Genomic DNA, 16,525 nt, shown 5'->3' on the forward strand with positions numbered 1-16,525 from the left:
TTTTTTTACTGCAATTTAACTTTACTTAATCATTTAAACAAAGTGCAAAGGAACCCTATGAGTTGCTTTATGAAAGTGCAACCCGACATTAAAATCTTCTGAGAAGAGCCTGAGAAGATCACGAATTGAGACTATTACTCCGTGAACGTCTTCAGAAGGTGGGGTGTGTGAGATCACATGGGTGTGTAGAGACCAGAGGTTGTCTCCTCTTTCATTTTGGAGACAGGATCTCCCACTGAACCTAGAACACATTGATTCATTGAGCCTTCCTAGCCGGTGAGGTTCAGAGATCCTCTGTATCAATCCCCTCTTCCACAGACATAGGGTTACAAGCATACCTTCCTTTGTGCATAGATTCTAGAGATCTGAGCTCGTGCTCTCACAATTCCGTGGCTCTAAGCTCTGCTGATGGAGCCACCTTCCTAGTGCCAATGTATGTCAATGCAAGCGTAAGGCAATGTTTCCTTTTTTATTTCTCTGGCAATGCTGGAAATGGAACCTAGGCGTTATCGAGGCCAGTTACATTGGTAGGTTTATCTTTCCCTGTTAGTTGGTAACACGATAACCTTGTTAATTTAAGTTTAAAAAGTTAAAAACAAAGGAAGAAGGGGTCAGTGAGATGGCTCGGTGGGTAAGGGTGCTTGCGACCAAGCCTGATGATGTAGGTCTGAGCCTCGGAACTCACATGATAGAAGAGAATCAAATCGGGCAAGTCGTTGTCTCTGATCTCAACACACACACACACACTGTGATGCATACTAAATTCAATGCAAAAAAATTAATAAAGGGAGAAGAACGATAAGAAAGGAAAGTTGAAAAAACAAAACAAAAACAAATGGCTAAAAACATCAGTTCCAGAGTAGAGATGAAGGCAGCAGTACATCTGTCAAATGAGGCCCTGGCTTGACCCTCATCTCTGCCAAAAGGAAGGAAAGGGGAAGAAACTCAATTTTATCTTTAACAACAGCTTTATTAAAACATAGTTCACACCGCATACAATGTGCCCATTAAGAGTGTTCGATCCAGTGACTTAACAGATGCATGGAGTTGTACTGCCATCACGGAATAATTTTAGAATGCTTCATCATCTCAAAGAAACTTCGAAGCAGATCAGTCCATCCGCTGCCATCCCTGCATCGCCTGGCCCCTGAGGTGCTGTGGACCACCAGTTCCTTTGTGTCTGCATGGATTCAATTATTCTGGACACGGTTTATAAAGGGAGACGTACATCATGTGAATGGTAAGGGCAGCTTCTTTCATTAAGCATGAGGTCATCAAATTCCACCCATGTTGTAGTATCCTCTATCATTTTAGCTGGTCAATAACACATGAGTATTGTAAGATTCAGCCTGTTTTCTTTCCTTTTGTGTGCTGAGGACCACACCCATAGCTTCACCCAGGCTAGGTAAGCACTTTGACACTGATGCACAGTCCCCAGCCTATCGTTATAGTATTACAATGTTGGGTCTTGTGTATGAGGTTTTCAGTTCTCTTGAGTACCTGTCCAGGCACAGGCTTGCTGGACCATGTGATGATCCTAGGCTGGCTGGATGTGAGGAACTGCCAGGCTGCTGTACAGCCAGTACTACCATTGTTATTCTTCTTGATTACAGCCATCTTTGTGGGTGTGACTATCTACTTTTACTGGGACATTGAGAGCTAGTGGGCCATCACAAGAGAAACAAATGGAGACCTTACTAATCCTGGTGTCATCTGATAGATATTTGCTCCTTACACTGGTTCCATTGTCCTTCGGGTCAGCAGTATTTCTCAATTTGTTCTTTTTGTACTCTGTGCCCTCCTAAAAAAAAAAAAAAAAAAAAAAAAGTATTAAAGCTTATGCCACCTTGAGTCTCCTATGTTCCTATCATCAGAGCCTGTTACCTGAGACTTTTCTTTTTCAAATAATTTCAAAGGCCAGTAAAATAAATCTGCCAACTTAGTACTGGCTACTTACCAAGAACAACAAACACAATTTCATCAAAAAGAAGAGATTGAACCTTCAGAAGAATAGAGGAATGACTGCAAGATAAAAGTCTTTTCTAAGATGATTTTATCTGCAAATACACACACACACACACACCACAGATCATTTCCTATTGTGTTTAATTTTCAGCATTAAAATCTGACATCTCATATGGTGTTGTATGACTCCTCTGCTGGAAACTTATATTGGAATAACACTGACACTCTAACAGGCCAGTAGACTGGAATAGAGAACACTAGAGGTGGCAATAATGTTAAGAAATAGTTTTGGTTTGTTGGTTTGTTTGTTTTTGTTTTGTTATGTTTTGTTTTTTTGTATTTTACTCATAACAAAAACCTTATATGTTTCTACATCTACAGCTATAGCTTTAAAAAAAAAAAAAAAAACAAGTATGTGGCAGGAAAGATGGCTCAGCAGGTTAAGAGCAAAGGACCAGGGTTCGGGTCCCAGAACCCACATGGTGGCTTACCGAGTTCATAAACAATTTTTGTATATAATCTCCAATTTAGAGGATCCCAACAGCAGTGCCTTCTGGAGCTGGAGGTCCGAGTAGATTAAAAGTAGACCGCCCAGGAATAGGAAACCCACCCCAATCTCAACACAGGAGACTCAGGGAACCATACATTTTGGCTGCTGTTCAATGACATGTTTGTACAGGAGAGCAGGATGAAGCTTTTTTTTTTTTTTTTTTTTTTTTAAACAAACGAGATGTTTGACCTTGAACTGTATCGTTTTTCTGAGACGTGCTTCTAACCAGTACAGAGGCTGTTGTCATGGTTACTCACGGGCAGCTATTGGCTGCGATAGTGAAGAGCTCAGTCTACAGGGCTGACAGAGAGAGGTGGTAGGGGGAGTTCTTCATGTTAAAACTACTTCTGCGTGTTATATTGGGTGGCCGCTCTCGAAGCAGCCCTTTGAACGGGCAATGCCCTTTTGAATGAGTGCACTGTTTGCATATGGTAATTGCCTTGCCTAATGAGGAATCTTTGAAGAGGCAGATTTTTTTTTTCTTCTTTCAACCTGATTTGTATTAGGTTTATATATGGAATATTTTCATTTCATATTTGTTTACTTTTCTCTTATCTTTAAATTGATTTTATGTAAAATAGGACTGTACTGTCAATTTTTGTTTACTGATGCATACATACCCTTTACAAAAATCCGTGCAGTGGGCTATTTTCAGGCAGTTTTAATCTTTAAGCAGGCATACTTCCCATTAAGTAATTGTTGTTCAATTATACACTAATTTTTCTATACTGTCTTACACTATAATTGAAATATAAATCAATAAATTTTGCAGGAATGCTAACACCGTAGTCATATATTTCCTCTCTGCTCATTATACGAACCTGCTAGGCGACTGCTTCCTCATTGTTCTTTGATGGCTCTCTGTTGAAGGCTCTGAAGATCCAGACCCTCTGGATTTTACTATTTAAATCTGAAGGGAGAAAGGAGAGAAATGAATAAATACTGAGGGTGATCTGGTTTCCCTGATGATCCGTAGAAATTGCTTAAACTAGCACATACCAGCAGAGGCGGATTCAAGGCCTATCTCGGGGTTAAATCCACAGAATTGTATTGTACTGAGTTCAGAAAGGGAAGAAAAGCTGTTGTTGGAGACAGCATCCGTGGAGCTCCTTACACCCATGTCTGGCAGTGCCCTTCGCTGAGAAAAGGAGCAACAGGAGAAGCCCAGCTTCAAGCAGAAGGACAAGAGACTCAGCCTTAGATGTGCCGAGCTTGAGACATTTACCCGAGCAGTACATAACAGCGTCTTGTTCAGCCACCATTAGAGAGGCTTCGGCAGTAGATGGTAACAAATACAGAGACACACAGCTAGACAACGTGCAGAGAGTGAGAGACCTTGGGATGCTCCATCCTATATGGGATGCTGTCATCAAAGCCCCCTCCCCCCAAGTCTCAAGGAGCCCAAAGGAGGAGGTGAAAAGATTGTAAGAGCCAGTGAGGATGAAGGACACCTTCCAGGCACAGGAGGACTGATGCACACATGAACGCACAGAGACTGCAGAGGCGCACACAAGACATGCAAAGGTCTAAATTAGATGAGATGCCAGTACTGAGAGAAGTGGACACAAGCCCCCATCCCTAAAACAGAAGCTGTCTACAAGCATCACCAGCTCACAAAGGAAAAATTAGTTTTCTCCAGTGGAGTCTCACTGAGTACACAAACCACACTTAAGGGCAAGGCCCCAAGCCCAGTTTAACAGCCAACACAAAATGAACTCAGTGGGCTTTGGAGATAATTTGTTTCCATAATGTTTTGTCTGGGCATTTTTCATCTTCCTGGTCTTTGCTTATATATTATGATGTCCTTTTTGTTTGTTTGTTTGTCTTGTTAGTTTTTTTTTTTTTTTTTTTTTTTTTTTTTTTTTTTTTTTTTTTTTTTTTTGAGACAGGTTTACTCTGTATAACAAACAAGCCTTGTCTGTCCTGGAGTCAATTTGTAGACCAGGCTGACCTTGAACTCACAGAGACTCACCTGCCTCTACCTCCTGAGTGCTGGGATTAAAGGCCTGTGCCATCACACCTGGCGTCTATATTATGGTTTCTGATTTTGTGTTTTTATGGCTTTTGAGTGTGTGTGTGCATGGTTTGTTTTCCTTCCTATTTGTTTGTTTGCTTGCTTTATATGCTTCTGTTTTCTTGTTTTGTTTTGTTTGTTAATTTGGTTGTTTGTTTTCTAAGGAGAGAGAAGAAGAAGGTATGGAGTTGGGTAAGTGGAGAGGATCTGAAGATGATGGGGGGACTGTGATCAGAAAGAATATATTGTATGAAAAAAATCTTCAATAAAATAAAATTTTAAAAAGGAAAGAAAGAACCAAGCAGAGAAAAAAGGCAAGAAGATCTAAAGTTGAGAATAGAAGCTTGGACTAATGACATCAGTTTGAGTCATAACTACATAGTAATATGCAAAGCTTAGATGAATAAAGATCCATAAATTCAAGTAAAATTCAGAATGGAGCTTAGGACCAAGAGCCTTAAGGAATCCTGGCATAGAAGGCTGGGAAGTGGCGGCACATGCCTTTAATCCCAGCACTTGAGAGGCAGAGGCAGACAGATCTCTGAGTTCTAGGTCAGATTCATCTACAGGAGAGTTCCAGGATGGCCAGGGCTACCCAGGAAACCCTGTCTCGGGGGATGGGGCTGGGAGGGAAACAACAACAAAACATCCACAGGATGAAAGTTTCAAATAGAATGGTGGATTGCTGTGTTAAGAGTAGTTTAGAGCCCAGATAAAATGAACAATAGTGATGCTGTGGACATGGGGTCCTTCCAGTGACATGCGCTGGGGTCCTGCCGTGAACTGCACTGTGGTCCTGCCGCAAAGTTCTATGAAGTTAATGAAGTTGTTCATGGGAGTGGGTGGAGCAACAAGCAAAGAGACAGAAACCATAAAACTAATTACCTTCTACTGACTTGGTGCTAAAGAAGAGGGAGAGATGCGGTTATCAAAGAGAAAGCCAAAAGGGGCCGGGCTTTTGGGGTTGTTTGCCTGCTTGCTCTTTACTGAAAGATGGTAAAGTCATGAGCAGAAGCTAGTTGAGAGGGGGTGGTTGAAACCACAGCTGAGGGAGGAGATCACCAGGGAGTGCTAGGAGGTGAGGATGCAGGAGGCAGGCAATTAGTTTACAGAACATGGGAAGCTGTAGGCTGATGGCTTTAGTAAAAGAAGCGGAGGGTTAAATCACAGGAAAGGACCAGAGGTTGGAAGGAAACACAACAGCCATTCAATAGAGAAGGAACGTAATCAGAGAAACTGGGCGAAGACTTCCAGGCATCACTGTCTCCTGGAGGTGGGTATGATTCATTAATGAACGCTGTTCTTCATGGCCTTAATGGAAAGACGCCCAAAAGCTTGCTAAATCTCTTGGTAATTATCGTCAATGCAGACAGCACAGCACTTTTAAAGCACTTTTTCTTCACATAATTTATTGTCTACAGTCTCCCTCATCACTTTCAAATATCAAATTCAGAGTGCGAGGATGAAAGGACGAGGGCCAACGAAATCTAATTCCTTCTCTCTTCGCAGTTTAAAAGAAATGGGACAGGATTTCTTAAGTGCTGAGTAATCTTTGAAATGTCCGAAACATACTAGTCTCCATGTTAGCGCTTGGCATGCCAAGGAGGGTTGGTAACATCGGCCTTTGCAAGGTGGTCTTGGGGAAGTGTTAGCTAAGAGAGGTCCTGGCTCCATCATCTGTGAGGAATAAAGGTCTCTTAAAGGTGCAATTAAAGAAATAGTATTCAGGATGAAACTCAGAAAGTTAAGTAAACCTCAGATCCAGAAGCAAAATAGTTACGCTATCTTGAAATTATGACATATTAAAAGGGGTCATGTTAGGTCACCCAAGGGCTACACAGGAGTTCATTTTATGTGTTAGTTTGACTAACTAAGGATGTTAGAGCATGCTGTGGTCAGGTCTGGAAGAGTGGCTCCCAGTGTGGCAACATAAAGAGGTGATGACACTCAGGTTGGACCCCAGATCTCAAGAAATGTGTTATAAGAGAGTGATCGTGATCTCTGAATTCCTCTTTTGGCATTCCATCAACCTATGGCTTCTCCCTCTTGAACATACTCCTTCCGTGATCCCACCCATCATGGGACTGATACAGCCAAGGAGATTCATGTGCTACCTGCATTTACCTCTGAAAGGAAGTGCAGTAAACCTTTTGTCTTGATAAAGGGCCCTGTCTTGGTCATTTTGTTGTAGAATCAGAAAACAGGCTAACACTGGCAGTTTCCAGAAGGGTCCGGAGAGAAGAAGATGGAAGAGGAAAGTCAAACTCTGTTGCTCCCTTCTTAAGTAAGGGCTGTCAGTGGCTTTTTAAAAGTGTGGTTTTAAGTTTTGCTCTTAAATAATTGAGAATAGACAATTATATTTATTTAACAAGCCTTAAGGGCACAATAACTGAGCAATTATTACTGTATTTTTATCTTCTATTCAAATATGGCTACCTCCCAGCATTTTAAGGCTCTCTTTGCTCCAGATCTTTTTCTCAAGGAGTCTCTTGAACTCTTTACCTGTGGCTAATCTCTACTTCCTCTCTCCCCTGCTCCCTCCCCTGGCTGGGAGGAAGTCCTGACCTATTCTCTCCCCTGATCACTCATTGGCTGATCAGCTTTTATTGACAGATCAGAGAATAAGTGGGGGGAAATGCTTATACAACATTGTGACAGGAGCTTCTCAAAATAAGGTTTGTAACCAGATATGGGGGCACAGAAATCAGCATTTGAATAATACAAGGATACTCGTTATGCAGTATACAGTAACATTGTACCTACATAAGCCATTCACTTTCTCCTGCCCTTAGGCATCAGAGCCCCTGACTTGAGTGACTTCAGACTTCAGGGTTTACCCTAAGACACCCTTACTTCAAGCTTCCGACCGGGGCTGGATTACCCACCTCGAATCCTGTGGCTCTAGCTTTCAGGCAGACATTTGTAGGACTCCTTGGCCCCCACAGCCATGTGCGCAAATCCCCCAAATAAGTCTCCTATATATCCATATACACTCTATGGTTCTGTTTCTCTAGAGGATCCCCAAAATAGGCTGGCCTCACAATAAGGCAATGAAATTATCCAAGAGGGGGGATAATAAATGCTTCAGGCAAGCCTTCTGGTAGGGATACAGAACATAAGAACAAAGACAGACTAAGCAGAAGTATTTGAGACAGACCAAAATTTATTCTTCCATTTAGTTTCTCAATACTAGGAGGTGTCCGTCTCTTGGGCTTCTGTAGAGAGAAGTAGCAAAGAGATCTTTTGTCAGACACTTTCATGCTAAATAGCAGGGGAGTGTCTTCATGGCTGAGGATTGGGGAAATGTTAAAATGGTTTGGTCCTTTCTGCCTTCAGCTTTCCTCTCCCTTCTCTGAGGGAGGAGCATGTCGTGTGTGTGTGTGTGTGTGTGTGTGTGTGTGTGTGTGTGTGTGTGTATTTGTATACAATTGGTACCTGTGCATGCATGTGCAGAGGACAGGGCCAATATCAGGAGCATCCCTCAATCACTCTTCAGTTAATCTATTGAGTCTCCCACTGCACCTAGAATATACTGCTAGACCAGTCAGCTAGCAAGCCTCAAAGACCCTCCTGTCTCCACGACATCCTGCCTCCACCCCAGCCCTGGGATTACAGTCTGGATAAAGAAACAGCTCTCACATCAAGGCAATAAAGAATATGATTTATGGAGATATATGAGTGACTATGGCCTGGCAACCCAGACTCAGATTACCCTCAAATTCTGTGTTCTGACATTGAAGCAGTTAACAGGTTCTTATAATTCTATAGAACAGAGGATGTTGTGAACCAAGGCAAGTTTAAAATACATTGGTGGGAACATCAGAGAGGCAGGCACATAGAAATGGGAGAGGTTTTTTTTTTTTTCTATGAGCTCCAGATGCTATCTGTTGATATTTTTAACTTTTGGATTGGTAGGAGCCAGTGGTATAATAAGCTAATAGATTCCAAAAAGGCTTTTTATCTATTATCATATCATTGACACAGAAGGTGGCAAGGAATGGCTGCTCTGGAGAGTCAGAACTTAGCCCAAAATAAGGTCATTAGTCTCAGTACTTGTGACATTCCATCTATCCACAGTGCTGAAATTCTGATTAACCAATCAGTTCCTGTAGACATAACTTCCTTTCACGAGTCTAGCTCCAATTCTAGTAAAGACTGAACTTCAATATCTCAAGCTCTGTAATTATTATTGCAGGTGATAGCTTTATCTGACCTACTACCTTGGTGGTGCACCAGATCCCAGTTTGGGAAAGTAAATGGTCAGTTACATTTCAGGAAAAAAAAAATCCTCAGAATACAACAGAATATTATTCTGAGTCTCTTTCCAGATGAATCGGCCCTGTCCCAGGTACCAGATATTATTCATGGCAGGGTAGAAACAAGGAAGGGGGCAGACCTGTGAGAAGTTGGGATTCCACAGGGTTTGTGAGGATAACCAAATGTTATTTCTCATTTCACAAAGAGGGAAGTGGAAGTGGACTCTGATAGGAGTTATTATAAAATACTGCCACCTGCTTCTGATTGTCAGAACATGGGCAGTGTTTACTATTTTTTCAATTCCATCTAACTATACTATAGAATACTTTAAGAATGTATTTAGTCAGGGAACATGGGCCCTTAAGGTACAATGTTTTATTTCTCTTAGTTCTCTGTATCTCAGAAGTTCTCTGTGGAAAGATCTCTGAGCTAAAAGCTTGGCAAGGTCACAAGAGAAACATCAGAAAAATAAAGAATTGTAGATTTGAGAAGTGTGGGGTGGGATAGGGCAAGGGGCAAACAATTTCAAAGGCAATAAAAAGATAAGACAAACAAAACAAACCCCAAATGTCTGCAGAGTTCTAAAAGTGAGCAAAATAAAAAATATAAAAAAAACAAGCAAGATACCTTGAATACAAAACTCCTTTAGAGACCTGAAGTCGAGCAAGCAAACAAAAGCAAATGCCAGACCAAAAGAAACAAACAAACAACCTGCTTTCTAGTCAAGCAAAAGTGAATAAGTTAAAGCAAAACCCTTTCAAAACAAACCAGCAAGTACCCAAGAAGAATCTTAAACTTCAGCTCAGGACAAACCAATGGACCACCAACAAAATTTAGGGAAATCTGGAGGAAGGGCTGATTTTCCACTAAGAAGGCAAAGCAGGATGTTGGACAACAGGGGAGCCCTGAGCAGGTAGCTGGCACCAATCTGATTGGTTCCTTTAGTGGAAAAAAAAAATTGTCCCTGGGGCCCCATGTTGGGCAGTCACAATAGAAACAACTCTCATCTCAAAAGAATAAATAGTACTATTTATACTAGACTGTGTTGGGCTCTGCAACCCAGGCTCAGATTACCCCAAAATTCTGTGTTCAATATTGAAGCTGTTTCAAGAAGTTTTTATGGTTTTACAGAACAGAGAATGAAGTGGAAATTTCTGGTTTCTTTGGAGACTCAGTTGTGTCATGTGATGTTTTTCTGGAAACTGTCTTATGAGATGTTTTTTGCTGAAGCAGACATGTGGGACGATGTTTTGCTGAAAACTGCCTAGAAAAAAAAAGGCATGTGATGTTTTGCTAGAGCGGATTCTTGAGAGGACACGTGATATTTGGAAAAGATGTAAGTATAGCTAAACAGAGTGTGGGCGACAGTGTGGCATTGGTTTGCCTTGCCTTCTCTGAACATCATTTGTTGTGATGTCGTAAAGAGAAATGCACCAGAGAGATTCTGATGGTGTTCCGCTGGCATCTTGCTACTTCCATAGGCTTCAGCTGATTGGCAAAGCCTCAAGGATTCTTCTGGATTGAACTGCTGTTGCTGATTTATGAATGGTGTTTGCAAGTAGATTGAGCTACCGCTGCTGCTTCGTGTAAATTGAACTGCTGCTGTCCAGACAATGAAGTCTGGAATCTCTAAACAGTCCCACATCCTCCTTTGTCCTACAAACCTTTCCATTCCATTACCTGGTGGGCTAGACGGGAGGTTAGAGCATTTAGGATCCCTTATTAAAGTAGGTTTTGAAAAATCTAAGCCTACAAGACAATGCTGTAAATCAGGGCAAGTTTAAGAAGTTTTTATAGTTTTACAGACCAGAGAAAGTCAAAATTCAAGGCCAGTTTAAAATACATTGTGGGCAGGCCCAGATCCCACCCCATCATCTACCCCAGCTATGAACATCTGAAGCATATGAAGGGACCAGTCTTACAGATCCAAAGCTTTAGGATCTCCATGATACAGGGCAAAACCAGGATATCTGAGAGGAGTCCCAGAGAAGATCCTGTATTGACAGTGTAGCAGAAGCCAGAGGCCTCAAACCAGACCAATGGCTCATTGCAGTGAACATTTACAAGTAAAGATGTAACAAAAGGGTATACTGTAGGACACACTGTGACACAGTACAGCTTCCACAACTAGATTTTATTTATTTATTTATTTATTTACTTACTTATTTATTTTTGGAGAGTTGTAAGGGTGGAGCACAGACTCAAAGGGATAGGGAGATGTAAAAGCATCTTTTATTTGCTTGATGTAACTGTCCTCTCAAGAGGCTTACTGATAAATTAGCTCACCCTTTCTGAACTCTGGCTGGCTGGTTCAACTCAGCTGTTCTGGCTCAATCTCCTTGCCAACCTGACTGATGCAAATTAGCTTCTCTTGGCCTCTCACTGAATTGCTCTGTTTGCCATCAAACTCTGGCAGTTTTTCTAATCTTCTGGCTCCCTATTCTCTGGCTTCAACTTCCTTTGCTGCACTGAACTGCATGCACACAACTCAACTGACTGAACTGAACTGGGCTGGACTCCACCGAGTCAACTGCCCTCCAATTGGACATCACTTTCAAACATGGCAGTTTCCTTCTACAAACGAATTTTACCTTAAAGAGATGTACTAAGGATGTGTCTATATTCCAGCCAGAGGGACTAAAGGTGTGTGGCTTGTCTGCATTCCAGTAGGATCACATTCAAGTAGGATCACACAGATCTATGCCTTTGAATATGATCCCTTGCCATAGCAACCATGTTGTGGATTAAATTTCTCTATAAGGGAGATGCATGTAATCGGATGCATGATGTAAAATTCACAAAGAATCAATAAAAAAAATTTAAAAATCGGTGAGAACATCAGAGAGGCAGCTACATGGAGATGGGAGAGGCTTTTTTTTTTTTATACAGGATCAAGATGCTATCTGATGTCTTTCTTGGATTTGGGATTGGTAGAAGCTAGTGCTCTGCTAAGTTAATAGATTCCAAACAGGCTTTTAGTTGTTTCTAGAACATTCCATCTCTCCACTATACTGAAATTCTGAGCAGCCAATACGTTTCTATAGACATGGATTCCTTTCGGGGGTTTTAACTCTCCGGCAGATGTAGCTTTTTCCCTCTCAGAAATTTTCATTCACAATAGGCACACCCTCTCGTACCCAGATTTCTTTTGTGTATACTGGTGATTGAACTCAAAGACTCAAGTTTACTTTGCACACTGAACACTTTAGTGGATGATCCATCTCCCTAGCCCCAAGACTCCTCTCTTCACATGTGCACATCTTTCTTCTTTTGTGTAGGTTCAACACAAGTTTAAGTAAAAGAATAAACATCCAGGTCAGATGGTTCCCTTACCATCCAGTCATTTGCCCAATCCGGCAGTCTAGAAATTATATACCAGCTGGGCAGTGGTGATATATATATATATATATATATATATATATATATATATATATATATATACCCTCTGTGTGTGTGTGTGTGTCTAGTGCTATACACACAAATGCTAAATTCTGAACCCAAATATCTGGGTGCCATTCAGAGAAGAGAATTGTCACATACACTGGTCTTTGTTGTGTAAACCTTGCTCCCCAGTTTACAGTTGATTGGTTAATAAAAGGCTAGAGTCTGTGATTAGACACTAGAGAGAAAGGTGGGGTCTCATGCGAGCCCAGGAAGAGGAGAAAGAAGACAGCGAGGGCAGGAAGTGTCTATTAGACAGGATGGACCAGGGGCTCATGTCGGAGAGAAGTGACCCCTGGAGACCAATTGATGAAAACGAAATAGCACTCCCCAGCCCCCCTAGCCCCCCCAGCCCCCACTCCCACCCCCGTGAGATTCAAACAGCAAAGTAACATGGGGAGTGAAGCTGGGAAATAGCCAATCTAGCAGAGAAAAATAGTTTCAGGGTAATTGCTTTGTAATTGTGCTGAAGCTGATTAGATAAATCAATATGACTCTGACTTGATTATTGGCGGCTGGCCGGGTCATCATAAGAACTAGTGGAGTTATTAAATACCACACAACAGCACTCCCAGTCCCTGTCTGTCCCTTCATCCATCACAGGTGCTCTTATCAGTCACTGTCACCTCTACAGTGAGTGATCCCCTGGCACAGTTCTGGCCACTCCCACGTCTTGATTACTGCCGGGCAGGGATCTTCCTCAATGCCAATCCAATCATTCTAGCTCACTGCTGAGCCATGCAGTGGCCTGCAACATAAACGCCAAGCTTCTTAATACTTGTTCACCAGGCCCTCCCTCTGCCTATGATCTCCCTTCCTGCCAGTGCATTTAAAATGCCAGCCCACCTGAGCTCCCTCTTTCCCTGCCTCTCTGTATCTGCCCACCCCCAGTCTTCTCTCTTCTCCCACCCCACAGTTTGATGTTTGAATGTGTACTCCGGGAAGCTTTCCCGAACCTACTCATTCCATTCAGATTCAGAATCCGTATTCCTTCAAAGCTTAATGCCTTGTCACCATATCTTATACTTCTCTGCTTGGAAGCTCACTGGGGTTCCGGATCAATCTATTCTACTCAATACTGTGTTCCTGTGCACAGCAGTCCTGCCACAAGAAGCTTCTAGTGATGTGAGAGATTGAACGGCCGAGTGATTGAGTGATCTCACAGAGCAGCCTACAGCCTTTTGGAACAAACAAACCAGATGCGGTCAGTGTTACAGATTTGTTCCAACTTGGGGTAAATGACGAGGAGAGATTGGGTTACAGTCATCTGGATTCCAGTTTGTTCATTATGATTAGACAGAGAATTAGCACAGAAGCCCAGGGCTTGTGTGCATTTGGGAAGCTGTGTCACGGAATGCTTCTTGATGGGCATAGATTCCCAGAAAAGGACGTTTGTCATTCCGTGTTTAATAGCATACAGTTTGAGTTGCCTGCTTTCTTCATTTGTATACTTAAGTGTGCTCTCTGCCAGGCAACATCCTTGGGCTCCACAGAGGCTCCTGCCTTCAGTCTTTCGGACTCTTGCTTCTCACCTCGCTCTGCACAAACACCCACAGTATGGTAAACATAAACAAGATTACATAAACAAGCAATGCTCTGCCTTGTGTTCTACATGCCTATGCACGTCTTTATCTGTCTCAGACTCACTGAGAATAGTCCGTTTCTATTCTGATGCAACCTTTTGAGCAACCCTATTTCCTTCATTTCCAAGTTCATGGATTCATGTCACACACACACACACACACACACACACACACACACACACACACACAAAATCACCCTCTTCGTGGGTATGCCGAGATTAAGCCAGAGATTGTTGGAAATACAGACTTCCTTTAGGTCATTTCCTGGGTAATGAACCTGCTTGTAACGGAGGGGTTTCTAGGACATGTGTTTGAAAAGAACCCGTGGGTCTAGGCTACCAGTCAAGCGGGACAGCTTCCAAAACTACAGCATAATCATCTTAAAACAAAACCCCGTATAGCAGATGTGAAGCTTCGTCTTCCTATGGGTCCCGAACACTGGAACGGGGGCTATCCCAAAAACTGTTGCCTGTATATGAGATTTGTTCTTCTAGCTGGACTGCCATGTCGGATAGAAAGGGTCTAGCCTTGCATAGACCTGAAGTACCAAGGTGGAGGGATACCCAGGGGGACCTCCCACCCACTCAGGGGAGAAAGGGAGAGGGGATGGGGAAAGGACTGGGGGAGGGGGTAACCAGGAGGGGGCAATGAGTGGAATGTAAAGTGAATAAGTAATGAATAAATAAATAAATAAATAAAAATTTAAAAAGCACACACACAAACACACACAAACCAAGGGTGGGCATGATGGTGCACACCTCTAATTCCAGCACTGGGAAGGTAGAGACCGGTGGATCTCTATGAGTTCAAAGGCATTCTGGTCTGTATAATAGACTCCAGCCAGAACCCTGAAAGCCTGTCTCAAAACAACCCCCCCCCCCCCAAATTTGTGACAGTTTTGAGAATTCTGGAATTTTTGGTTTATTTTAAAAACATAGAAACATTATAAGAATGTGTTTTTGTTCTAATCCCAGGTGTGGGGATATGGGGATGCTTTGGATTGTCCACAGCAGCTGACTGTGATTTGCCTCGTGCTCTAGCAGAGGCATGGTTTTGCCAGCTGCAGATGGTTTCTGTGATTGTGTGACATTTGGAATTCTAAGAACTATTCAGACAGTATATGCATGCTAGGGCCTGGAGAGGAAGGGTCAGTGGCTGCTGGTTGTTCATGGGGATTGGTTGTGGTTTGTTAGTAAGTCGTGCTCGAAAAAGAAACAAAGGAAGAAAAAATATATTCACTGATCCTTATCTCTCTCCCCTCTATCCTTTTTCTCTCCTATCTAGTGATAAGGGGTGAAACCAGGGGGATAAAAGGTAGGCAAATGAAGAACCCACAAATTAGTAAAGACCAGTTACACCCGATGTCTTTGTAAAACTTCACATGCTAATGGTGATATTGGTGTCTTCTATAATTGCTGTCTTTTATGTTTGCAAGTTCTTTTCTATTTTTCTTCCTTCCTCCCTTTTCACCCTTGGCTGCTGGAGTTCCAAGTATGCACCACCACCTCCAGCTACACGCTCCCATGATCACAGAATGGCTTTCTGGATAATTAATAGGGATCTCTCCTCTGTATGTGTTTCCCATGACCCCTCTCATGGTAGTGACGGCACCCATGAAGCTCTGCTGCTCATGACCTGGAGAAGGCTCCCACACTGTCAAGACACACAATTAATTATCTTTAAGAGTAGAAGCAATGAATGCTCAAAGGAGCCCAAGAAAGGGTATTTGGATAAAACTAGGGTTACAATTCATAAAGAAAGCAAAATGGAATGAGATCTCACTTCAGGCCAAAGGAAACAGCGAAGGCAAGTTTTAGAAACAGTTTAGGCTCATCCCCTTCCAATGCTCCTGTCACTGGAGGCCTGGAGACCCCATATGTGAAGTCAATGCCACTGCAACTAGACAGTGTAGAAATGGACTAATTATAAACACCTGTTTTAGTTAGACATTTATTGCTGTGCAGAGACATTGTGATGGCATGAATATGCTTGGCTCAGGGAGTGGCAGTATTAGGAGGTATGTCCTTGGTGTGTGTCACTGTGGGGTGGGCTTTGATTGAGTCCCTCCTACCTAGCTGCCTGAGAGATTTGGTTTTCTCCCATTTGCCTTCAGAACAAGATGTAGAACTTTCAGCCCTTCAAGCTTCAAGCCTGGGATGCTGCCATGTTTCCCTCCATGATGATAATGAACTGAATCTCAGAACCAGTAAGCCAGCCTCAATTAAATGTTGTCCCTTATAAGAGTTGTCTTGGTCATGGTGTCTCCTTACAACAATGGAGACCCTAAGTCAGACACCATGACCACAGCAACTCTACATCAGGATCAGCAGGCAGCAGGAAGAGACTGCCACACTGCGTGTGGCTTGAGCATCTGAGACCTCAAAGCCCTCCCCCAGTGACCACTTCCTCCAACAAGGCCACACCTTCTAACAGTGCCACCTCCTCTGGGCCTATGGGAGCCATTTCCATTCAAAACACCACTGCATCCTTATAGCCAATGCCACTCACTGAAAAACATTACTTAGTTAATGGTAGCCAAATGTTACTAACAGTAATTTTAATCTACTACAAAAGTGAAGTGAAACAATGAAAAAGATCAGAAAGTATCTTTGTGCATTCAAGTTATGGGCCAGTGTGGCACCCTTCAGTTCACTGAGGTGGAGGAGGCAGGCAGATACCTGTGACTCTGGGGCTAGCCAGCCACATAAAGAACAC

The 16,525-nt window shown here is 42.6% G+C and overlaps 1 long non-coding RNA gene across 1 annotated transcript in view; it reads right to left on the reverse strand.

The window, feature by feature from the left end:
* Positions 1–962: 962 nt before the first annotated feature.
* LOC143434693 (uncharacterized) overlaps positions 963–16,525 on the reverse strand; it is a 57,558-nt gene continuing 41,995 nt past the window's right edge. Inside the window, exons 2-3 of the long non-coding RNA XR_013104400.1 lie at positions 3,337–3,425; positions 963–1,801 (exon numbers count right to left, since the gene is read on the reverse strand). This is a non-coding gene — a long non-coding RNA (uncharacterized LOC143434693). The remainder of the gene's footprint in view (positions 1,802–3,336; positions 3,426–16,525) is intronic.

Source organism: Arvicanthis niloticus, chromosome 16 (genome assembly GCF_011762505.2).
Source record: "Arvicanthis niloticus isolate mArvNil1 chromosome 16, mArvNil1.pat.X, whole genome shotgun sequence".
In the NCBI taxonomy this organism is placed as follows: Eukaryota; Metazoa; Chordata; class Mammalia; order Rodentia; family Muridae; genus Arvicanthis; species Arvicanthis niloticus.